Source organism: Silurus aristotelis (assembly GCF_946808225.1).
Source record: "Silurus aristotelis genome assembly, chromosome: 23".
Classification (NCBI taxonomy): domain Eukaryota; kingdom Metazoa; phylum Chordata; class Actinopteri; order Siluriformes; family Siluridae; genus Silurus; species Silurus aristotelis.
Genome location: NC_139596.1, coordinates 5351525 through 5363634, shown reverse-complemented (window position 1 = coordinate 5363634; position 12110 = coordinate 5351525). Strand labels below are relative to the sequence as shown.

Here is a 12110-nt window from a genome sequence, read left to right as displayed (position 1 = left end):
GATCAGTCAAATAAGACCTGAGCCAAGAGAGAGCTGTTCCCTTTATTCCAACAACATTCTCAAGTCTAGCAAGCAGTATAGTGTGATCAATGGTGTCAAAAGCTGCACTAAGGTCGAGCAAAACAAGTAAGGAGACAAAACCCTGATCAGAGGCCAATAACAGGTCATTTACCACCTTAACTAGCGCCATCTCTGTGCTATGATGAGGCCGAAATTATGACTGATACATTTCAAAATTTTTATTAATAAGTAGGTGTGAGCATAACTGCTGTGCTACAACCTTTTCTAAAATTTTGGATATAAAGGACTTGCTATTGGTCTGTAGTTAGACAGCTGACATGGGTCAAGGTCGGGTTTCATAATTAGGGGTTTGATAACTGCCAGTTTGAAGGATTTTGGTACATAAGTGCTAATGGAAGAGTTTATTATTTTTAAAACAGGTTTAATTACCTCTGGAGTTATCTGTTTAAAGAAACTTGAAGGCAAGGGATCGAGAATGCAGGTTGATGATTTTGATGAGGAAATTAATAAAATTAAGTCATTCTCATGAATAGGAGTGAAGCTTTGTAGTTGATTGTCTGCTATAATCACACTGCTGTCTACAGGGTTACTTGTAAAATAATTTGGATTTATTTTAACCGTCTGGATTTCTTGCCTGATGTTTTCAATTTTATTATTAAAAAAGTTCATGAAATCATTACTACCTAATGATGGTGTGCATGTTAGCGCAGTGCTTTTATTCCCTGTTAATTTTGCTACCGTGCTGAATAAAAATCTAGGATTATGCTTGTTATTTTCTTTGAGGGTGGAGAAATATGCTGATCTAGCAGCACTAAGAGATTTTCTATAATTTAGGAGGCTCTCCTTCCATGCTATCTGAAATACTGTTAATTTTGTTTGATGCCATTTACGTTCTAATTTTCGAGTGGTCTGTTTTAAGGTGCTTGTATGATCATTATACCACTGTGCTAATTTTTTCTTCCTGATCATTTTGGTCTTAAGGGGAGCTACATCATCTAGAGTATAACGTAACGTTGATTCTAGGTATTCAGTGGCCCAGTCGAGCTCTGCGGGGTCAGACGGAGATCTATCTAAACAGCATATTCATAGATTGCAAACAATCTAGTAAAACATGGTGTGGCATAAAGTTGTTTCACAGTGTCAGTGTCAAAAGATCTTGTTTTCGCATAACATTGTGAGAAGAGGACAAGTATCGGATTGCCTTTTAGAATGGGCACTAGCTACTGTTATGAGTGGGTTAAGGACAATGACTGGTAATAATCTTTTTTTTAAATAATCTTTTCATCTATATGGTACCTAATCATGCAACCTTACATTAATTTAATGTAAAATATATATATACAAGATATATATTTTTGTACTGTACTTAAAAGGTCAACAGCTTCTGCACATTGCCTATAGCCTTTATATTATTTGCTGTACATATATTTACATATTAAAATTTTCCACACTGCTACTATTTGCTGAACTGTATTTCGTTGCTGTGTACCTGTACTATGCAATAACCCAGCCATTAGGGTTGCACAAACCATTGCACTCTTAGTGCCGGTCCCAAGCCCAGATAAATGGGGAGGGTTGCGTTAGGAAGGGTATCCAGGGTAAAACATGTGCCAAATAAAATATGCGGATCCCGAATCAGAATTTCATACCGAATCGGTCGAGGCCTGGGTTACCAACGACCGCCACAGGTATCGTTAGCCAACAGGGTACTGGTGGAAATTGGGCTACTGTTGGCCGAGAGGAGTAGAAGAAGAGGAGGAAGACGTCTACAGAGACGGCAGGAAAAGGAGAAGTGGAGGAGAGTGGAGGTTAGAGTTGGTACTTTAAATGTTAAAGGTAAAGAGGGATGTGGTGAAAGCCAAGGAAAAGGCATATGAGGAGCTGTATGAGAAGTTGGACACTAAGAAAGGAGAAAAGGATTTGTACCGATTGGCCAGGCAGAGAGACCGAGCAGGGAAGGATGTGCTACAAGTTAGAGCAATAAAGGATGGAGATGGAAACGTGTTGACTAGTTAGGAGAGTGTGTTGAGAAGATGGAGGGAGTATCTTGAGCAGCTGATGAACGAGGAAAATGAGAGAGAGAGAAGGTTGAATGATGTGGAGTTGGTAAAGCAAGAAGTGGATAGGATTAGTAAGGAGGAAGTGAAATCAGCGATTAAGATGAAGAGTGGAAAGTCGGTTGGACCGGATGACATTCCCGGTAGAAGTATGGAGATGTTCAGGAGAGATGGCGGTGGAGTTTTTAACAAGATTTTGGAAGGTGATAGGATGCCTGAGGAATGGAGAAGGAGTGTGCTGGTACCAATTTTTAAGAATATGGGAGATGTGATATATACCTTATACTTCCCCTTTAGTATATATAGTTGTGTTGTCGGTTATTTCAAAAACATGATGCCCTTTCAAAAGGGAAAGAAAACACTACAGAGTTGGGACAACCACAGCATTTCCAGGTAATTTATGTGTTGACTGGTCATATGTTAATTCCTTTTATCTTCCATCTTTCATTTGTAACCCTGCCCTTGTGGTGCCCCTCCAAACAGAACTGTACAAATAGGGATGGGTGTCTCCACCCATGAGGTGCTAGCACCAATGCTGATGTCACCTCCCCCTCACTATCCCCTCACTATCCTTTGGGAGTGTGATAAGGGTTCAGCCTCCAAGAGGCTACCCAGCATTAAAACTCTTTCAAAAATAATCAATCTAGGGGAATGATTATCAGAGATGAAGACATCAAGTGTGAATCTAGTGATAGTACCAGATAAGTTATTGGGAATTTATCTTTATTTTAGACCTGGCTTCTGTAGATGTTCTGAAAGCATAGCTGTGTGCTCTCAGACTTCAAGTGCTGACTGAGCATGCTGTCCCCAGCTAACTGTCTATGTATTTCACAATACTTATGCCATTTTCTATGAGCAAACCAGAGTAGCTTGTGCACATTTAACAAACATTTTTAATCGCCTGAGCACATTAATTTTAAGAGTGTAGAATAAATGAACTTGTACTTCCTTAGATACCTTTTCAGTAAATGCTCAAGTCTCCATTTTGGCTTGGATTGGCTTTGATCCCTCACTCTTATTGCTTTTATGTTTAGCAGAGAGGAAAGGAGGTAAGTGTTGATTCAACTGGCTGCAGGCTGCCAGTTGTTCATATGTGGTTTGTCAGTGACATCTAGTGTCTAAGTTGCAACCAAGTGATTTGTACTTTGTATACACAAACACTCAGCACGGAGTGTGAGGGACGGGATGATTCCCTGCGTTTTTTTTTTGTTGTTGTTTGTTTGCATTATTTGAGGCAAAAATTTTTTTTAGCTTGAATAAGGGCTTATAGTGGGTGTGCACCACTGCATTAAGTTTGATTCCTTTCTGTTCCTTTCTGCACTGCTTCACTTTCCCCATGGAACAACTAGGAACTGAGTTGAGAACTCATTCCCTCTTAAATGGATGGGGGCTGGCTGGTCCTCCTGGTCTGTAGCAGGTGGACAGGTCTTCCAAGGCCAAGCAGCTTTCTGTCTGGAATCCCACTCCAACCTGCTGCATTGCATGTGGTCACTGCTGTCTAGGTATGCTGAAACTGGGAGAAGGGTGTGCCACTACTTGTGCAAAGGTTTGTTTAAGGTACAGTGGCAGTCTGCACCTTTCTTTGGCAGGCAAAGTTTGTCGTTCCTCCTTTTCTACTCACACCGCCTCTGCATGCATGTCAGGGCTAAGCCAAATACTGTATGCCCTCTAAGCCAAATGGTGCATCCACAATGGCTTTCTTCTCTCTGTCTAAGAGTTTAACCTAGATTTTCTAGCATACTTTCTTCTGAATGACCATTATAGCCATAGCCATAATGCCTGACCTGGAACCTTGTCTCTCAGCTCCACTTGGTATGCAGTTAGCAGGGAGATTGAGTTCAAGCTCTGACAGAGAAAAATGACTTCTTTAATGGTGCATTCTGTTAGATTAGACTGGAACTAGTCTGCCTTGAATGGCAGGGTTGAGCTCACAGCCAGTGTGCACCTCAGATGGGAATATATGCATCCACAAGTAGGTCCATGGGAGGCATATGGAGAAGGCCTTCTCCATCCCCTCTATGTTGAGAGCAGATCCTCTCTAAATGGTAAAAAGTTTGTCCTCCCAGGTAAACAGCAACCTTCTCTAAAACCTCTGGAAATTGTGAACAGCTGTTTCACTGTCTGATTTGCTCTCAGCAGTCCCTTCCCCTTGCAGCATGACTTTCCATTCTCCACTATTATAGTAGGCCATGGAATGTTTAGCTTCTCTGCCGCATGTTTGCACAAGTTCTACAAATCAATGTTGAAAAACAGAAAGGATGTTGCCCCCACCATCTCCTCAAGGAAATCCCACTGCAGTAAGGGGAAAGGGAGCCTTCAAAATCATCCTCAATTTTTTGGAGAAAAGAAAGTCTAAATGTCCCTTTTTTTTTTTTAACTCAAACACCTTATCCTTATCCTCTGTGCTGTGTACGGAGAGCAGATTGACACATATATCTAGCTGTTCAGAGTGGGAAGCAACTCAAAAGGAATGGGTACCTGCAGGGTGTTAACCTGAGAAGGGCTAGATGAAACAAGGGGTTCAAGCCCCAAAGGCAGACATGCTGCTTGGGCATGTTTCAGCTCAAGGCATACAAAACCTGTTGTGTCTTTTTTTTTTCCACATGTGCAAAGAAGAAGAGATAGCAAAAACATTTTACATTGCTGCAGCCATTCACTCTCTTTTACAAGTGTGGATTCCAATAATTCACTCAAATTTTATTCAAGGATTAGCCAAAAACTAGTGTGAAGGCTAGTAAGTGACAATCCAAAAGTAGTTCAGGTTTCTGGAGTAAAGCGAGAAGAGTTTTTTTAATTCATTGTGTTGCTCCCTTTATGCTGATAGAGGGCAGCCACTCCAAGACACAAAAGTAAGATCTGTCAGCCAATATCAGTTGGTTTAATGTGATAAGGCTTCGCTGGTATACATGAAAGGGGTGTATCCCATATTTTACATTTTGGTAATTCAAGTCAAGTCAAGTCAAGAGGCTTTTATTGTCATTTTTACTATACACAGTGGTACACAGTACACAGTAAAAACAAGACAACGTTCCTCCGGAACCCTGGTGCTACACTAAACAATAACATAAAGCTACAACACAACACAAGCTACATAAAGTGCATCGAGTGCAACCTGGTGCAAACAGTGCAGACAAAAAACAGTACAGACAGACAACACAAGACAAGACACAAAACCAAGATAGTGCCGACCAGTAAACCTACTGTATACTTTGGTTGTACAGTACTGTGAACTGTAAAAACTATACCCGGGAGTGAATATAAGAACACAATGTAGTGCAAAAATACAGCAGCAGTCAAGATGTGCAGAAGACAGCATGTAAACAGTGTAGTATAATATAACAAAGTCTAAGGTGCAAAAAAGCATGTAAACAATATAGTAGTCGAAGGTGCAAAAGACGGCATGTAATCAGTAATACAGTGAAAGGTACAAAAAAACTGCGGTTAAACAGTGTAGTACAGTCAAATATAAATAATTATAAATAGATGATGGTGGAATATATTGAGATGAGTGATGAGTGTGTGTTAAGTGTTAAGTCCAGGTTGTACAGTTTGATAACACACACACACACACACACACACACACACACACACACACACACACACACACACACACACACACACACTAATGTGTGTGTGTGTGTGTGTGTGTGTGTGTGTGTGTGTGTGTGTGTGTGTGTGTGTGTGTGTGATCCCTTCAGTTCTGTGTATTAAGTAGCCTGATGGCTTGCGGGAAAAAACTTTTGCAGTCTTGAAGTGGCGGCCCGAATGCTTCGGAACCGTTTTCCTGATGGCAGGAGTGTAAAAAGTGTGTGTGATGGGTGTGTGTGGTCGTCCACAATGCTGTTTGCTTTGTGGATGCAGCGTGTGGTGTATTTACACCACACGCTGCATCCACAAAGCAAACAGCATTGTTGTGCATAATAGAGGGGAGAGAGACTCCGATGATCTTCTCAGCTGTCTTACTATCCTCTGTAGGGTCTTGTGGTCTGAGACGGTGCAGTTCCCAAACCAGGCAGTAATGCAGCTGCTCAAGATGCTCTCAATGGTCCCTCTGTAGAACATGGTCAGGACGGTGGGCTTTCCTCAGCTGGGCTTTCTTGGTGATGGAGCTGGTGTTGAGTGACCAGGTGAGGTTGTCCGCCAGGTGAACACCAAGGAATTTGTTGCTCTTGACGATCTCCACTGAGGATCCATCAATAATCAGTGGAGATTGGTCGCTCTGTGCTTCCCTGAAGTCCACAACCATCTCTTTCGTTTTGTCCACGTTCAGAGACAGGTTGTTTGCTCCACACCCGGCAGTTAACCGTTGCACCTCCTCTCTGTATGCTTACTCGTCATTCTTGCTGATTAGACCCACCGCGGTCGTGTCATCACCAAACTTGATGATATGATTCGAGCTGTGCATTGCTACACAGTCGTGAGTCAGCAAAGTGAACAGCAGTGGACTGAGCACACAGCCCTGGGGGGCCCCGTTGCTCAGTGTGGTGGTGCTGGAGATGCTGTTCCCGATCCGTACTGACTGAGGTCTCTCAGTCAGGAAGTCCAGGATCCAGTTACAAAGGGAGGTGTTCAGGCCCAGTAGGCTCAACTTCTCAATCCGGTGCTGAGGAATGATTGTGTTGAATGCTGAGCTGACGTCAATGAACAGCATTCGTACATATGAGTCCTTGTTATCCAGGTGGGTGATGGCCAAATGGAGGGTTGTGGCGATAGCATTGTCCGTGAAATGGTTTGGACGATACGCATACTGCATGAGGTCCAGGTAGGGTGGAAGCTGGGTCTTAATGTGCCTCATGACGAGCCTCTCGAAGCACTTCATCACGATGGGAGTGAGCGCGACGGGACGATCGTCATTCAGGCAGGATATGGTAGACTTCTTCGGCACAGGAACGATGGTCGTTGTCTTGAAGCACGTGGGAACAACGTTACTGCTCAGGGAGATGTTGAAGATGTCAGTAAAGACATCCGCTAGCTGTTCTGCACATTCCCTGAGCACTCTGCCAGGAATGTTGTCAGGTCCAGCAGACTTCCGTGGGTTAACTCTGCATAGAGTTTTCCTCACTTCAGCTGTGGTTAGACAGAGCACCTGGTCAGTGGGAGGAGGGATGGTCTTCCTTGCCTTCATGTTGTTCTGTACCTCAAACCGGGCGTAGAAGTCGGTCAGCGAATCTGGGAAGGAGGCATCACGGTCACAAGCAGGTAATGTAGTCTTGTAGTTTGTGATCGCCTGAATGCCCTGCCACATGTGCCGGGTGTCTCCGCTGTCCTGAAAGTGGTTGTGGATTTTCTTTGCGTGTGCGCGCTTCGCCTCTCTGATGGCACGGGACAGTTTGGCCCTTGCTGTTTTCAAGGCCGCCTTGTCCCCAGTTCTGAAGGCAGAGTCTTTTTGTTTCAGCAGCACACGCACATTTGCAGTCATCCACGGCTTCTGGTTGGAGCGTGTAGTGATTGTCTTGGAGATGGTCACATCATCAACGCACTTGCTTATGTAGCTGGTCACTGATGATGTGTACTCCTCCAAGTTGATGGAATCGCCATTGGTTGCAGCCTCTCTAAACATGTCCCAATCAGTGCACTCAAAACAGTCCTGAAGAGCAGAAGTAGCTCCTTCTGGCTAGGTTTTCACCTGTTTCTGAACCAGTTTAGAGCGTCTGATGAGCGGTCTGTATGCTGGAATTAACATAACAGAGCAGTGGTCTGAGTATCCGAGATGGGGCCAGGGCTCCGCACGATATGCGCCGGGGATGTTTGTGTAAACAAGATCCAGCGTGTTCGCTCCTCTCATTGCAAAGTCCATGTGCTAATGGAGTTTAGGGAGCACAGTCCTGAGATTAACATGGTTGAAATCTCCGGCGATAATAAACAATCCATCGGGGTGAGCATTCTCCAGGTCGCTAATAGCGCCGTAGAGTTCACACAGTGCCTCCTTAGCATTAGCACTGGGAGGAATGTACACTCCGACAATGTAAACAGTGGTGAATTCCCGTGGTAAATAAAAAGGTCTGCATCTAACAGTCACAAACTCCACTAGCGATAAGCAATAGCATGAAACAAGCACAGAGTTCTTACACCATTCCCTGTTGATATAAACACACGCCACCACCGCGAGTCTTACCGCACAGAGCTGCGTTTCTGTCGGCTCGAAACACGGTTAGCCCGTCTAGCTGGATGGCGGCTTCCAGAACTCTGTTGCTGAGCCATGTCTCCTTGAAAACAAAGACGCAACAGTCTCTGTCAACTCTCGCCGTGTGTTTCGCTGGAGTCGGATGTAGTCCAGTTTATTGTCCAGGGAGCAGACGTTAGAAAGAAAAATGGACGGGAGAGCCGCCCGGCTAGGGTTAGCGTTTAGCCTAGCACGGACACCCGCTCGCTTGCCGTGCTTCCGCTTCCTCGAGCATCACTTCTGACGTCCTCTCTCCCGGCTACTGGCACCAGGTGACACCGAGGGCTGGGGGCCTGGTCTTTGTGGCCGAGGTTGCAGCAAGCCGAGGTCGCGAAGGTTATAAATAACTTCATCATGCAGATTGTTGGTTGCATGATGCCTGTACCGTAGTAGTGTCTGGTGGTCGTACAAATGAACACAACTGACTCTGGTGTCCATGTATTGTAATAGGTCAGGCTAAATATGAACGGACCATTTTTGGATCCGAAGAGGCCGCTGCAAGCTACTGCAGCGCCCCCATTTCAGACAGACTACAAAATAAAAATACTACAAAATAAAATAACTGCAATATATTATATATTTTTAGCAACAAAAAAAAGTTAGGTTTTTAACATAGTTATTTCATAGTTTGTTTTCCATTTTTTAATAACTAAAAATAATGAAAGTATCCTAATGAATTTTTTACAGTTGCAAATCAATAACTAATTTTTGCCATTAATAAGTTGTTGGATTATTTCAAACCACACAAATGAAAAGTATATTTCATATGAAATACCATGTGAAAGTTAATTAGTTAACAGTGTTAGGGTTAGCTGACAAGCTATACCTTCTTCTCTTTAACACCTTGTTACTCTTTGCTCAATTCATTTAGTTGAATATAAAAGTAATATAGCAAAACAAAACAGAAAAAGCCCAAAACTATTTTTATTTGTCATCTTTGCAGTATTTAGACTATTTAGACTACCTAATTCTGTTTATTAAAAAATGTATGCAAATTGGTTTAATGCACTTATACTGTGATGATGGACAATCTATAATATAAAAATCAAACATTTTAATGCAGGGAAAGTCTGAACAAAATGTTTATAAAAGACAAAGGGCAGACAATAAAAGCAGCAGAAAAGGAGGGTGCAGAGGATGAGCACAGAGCATGGTTAGTATTCATCTAGTGTGCTGTTTCAGAGAGGATTAATTGATCTGATGTCTAATATCCTGGGGAACAAATAATATGCCCAAATTTTTTTCATGGTTGAAAGTCAAAGGCAAGAAAGGTTTGGTGGAAGCCATAGTGTGGCACTGGAATCATGCAAGCCCCTTCTGTCAACTACAGATTTTTCATTTTATCATAGTCCTGTTTTTGGCCACCCTTTGCAGTCTGCAAGCTGTGCTTAGCTTGTGTGTGTGTGTGTGTGTGTGTGTGTGTGTGTGTGTGTGTGTGTGTGTGTGTGTGTGTGTGTGTGTGTGTGTGTGTGTGTGCGCTCGCATGTGCCTGTATGGTCTTGCTGAAACAAGCTTGGATAAATTCACCACACTACATGTTCAAAGAAAACAGTGGTACAACAATATCCAGCCACAATTTAATATTTAGTGTTGATAATTTTGTGTTGATTAATGGTAAAATAAATAATACTGACCAATAACATATAATTATCTTGAAAGAATCTGAATCCTAAATTTAATATAGAATAAAATCTATATTAAACTTAATTTGTTAATGTTGCAGCAGGTGTGTGCTTGAGGAGCTGTACAGAGTGTGCCCTTTTAAACTCTTTAGGATTCTGAGTGCTGGCCAGGGAGGTAGTATCTCACTTTTTTGATCGCCCACAGAAAGGGTTCTTGTTTAACAAAAGCATAACACTATTTATGCACAATTCAGTTCATTTTTATTTGTATAGCAATTTTAAGAATTGACGTCTCAAAGCAGCTTTACACAGATACTGTGTTAAAAAAGAATGAATAAGATTATATTATCCCTTATAAGTGTAAGTTTGTTGTTAATGAGCAAGTACTAGGTGTTTAGGTCCAGGAGAGCATAGTGCCTGAACTGGTCTCGGAATACAAGTGTGCATAATGAAAGGCTGGTTGAAGTCAGGGATCCTAAGGACCATTGAGCTGGTGAGCGCCTGTTTCAGGTCCTGGAACAGCTGCTCAAGTTCATCTTACCAGTGTACTTGATCTATATTTGACCTTTCTAGGTTATGTCTAAGAGGGGCGAGGCTAATGAGTAGAACCTAGGTACAAATCTCTGGCCGTGCCCTGCTAACACTAATGATGCACATACATGTCATTTTGTTGTGGTACATGGATCACTGCCTACCACAATGCAACAGCAAGCAAAACTCCACCTGAAAAAACATTAGCTAATATTTGAAACAATTGCAAAAGAGCAGACTGATTTGTGATACCGTATTATGCTATACCTTACGACTGTACCATATGTTAGTGGATATACAAATAATATATATATATATATATATATATATATATATATATATATATATATATATATATATATATATATATATATATACAGTGAGGAAAATAAGTATTTGAACACCCTGCTATTTTGCAAGTTCTCCCACTTAGAAATCATGGAGGGGTCTGAAATTGTCATCGTAGGTGCATGTCCACTGTGAGAGACATAATCTAAAAAAAAAAAAATCCAGAAATTACAATGTATGATTTTTTAAACTATTTATTTGTATGATACAGCTGCAAATAAGTATTTGAACACCTGAGGAAGTTAATGTTAATATTTGGTACAGTAGCCTTTGTTTGCAATTACAGAGGTCAAACGTTTCCTGTAGTTTTTCACCAGGTTTACACACACTGCAGGAGGGATTTTGGCCCACTTCTCCACTCAGATCTTCTCTAGATCAGTCAGGTTTCTGGCCTGTCGCTGAGAAACAGGGAGTTTGAGCTCCCTCCAAAGATTCTCTATTGGGTTTAGGTCTGGAGACTGGCTAGGCCATGCCAGAACCTTGATATGCTTCTTGATATGCTTCTTACAGAGCCACTTGGAAGGCCCCCAGCAGTTGGAAGACCCAGCCTCGACCCATCTTCAATGCTCTAACTGAGGGAAGGAGGTTGTTCCCCAAAATCCCGCAATACGTGGCCCCGGTCATCCTCTCCTTAATACAGTGCAGTCGCCCTGTCCCATGTGCAGAAAAAAAAAAAACATGCTTCACAGTAGGGATGGTGTTCTTGAGACGGTACTCATCATTCTTCTTCCTCCAAACACGTTTAGTGGAATTATGACCCAAAAGTTCTATTTTGGTCTCATCTGACCACATGACTTTCTCCCATGACTCCTCTGGATCATCCAAATGGTCATTGGCAAACTTAAGACGTGCCTGGACATGTGCTGGTTTAAGCAGGGGAACCTTCCGTGCCATGCATGATTTCAAACCATGACGTCTTAATGTATTACCAACAGTAACCTTGGAAACGGTGGTCCCAGCTCTTTTCAGGTCATTGACCAGCTCCTCCCGTGAAGTTCTGGGCTGATTTCTCACCTTCCTTAGGATCATTGAGACCCCACAAGGTGAGATCTTGCATGGAGCCCCAGTCCGAGGGAGATTGACAGTCATGTTTAGCTTCTTCCATTTTCTAATGATTGCTCCAACAGTGGACCTTTTTTCACCAAGCTGCTTGGCAATTTCCCCGTAGCCCTTTCCAGCCTTGTGGAGGTGTACAATTTTGTCTCTAGTGTCTTTGGTCAGCGCTTTGGTCTTGGCCATGTTAGTAGTTGGATTCTTACTGATTGTATGGGGTGGACAGGTGTCTTTATGCAGCTAACGACCTCAAACAGGTGCATCTAATCTAGGATAATAAATGTTGTGGAGGTGGACATTTTAAAGGCAGACTAA

The 12110-nt window shown here is 42.5% G+C and overlaps 1 long non-coding RNA gene across 1 annotated transcript in view; it reads right to left on the bottom strand.

Moving 5' to 3' along the window:
• Positions 1-12110, bottom strand: part of LOC310718318 — a 198226-nt gene that overhangs the window by 116512 nt on the left and 69604 nt on the right. The window lies entirely within an intron of this gene.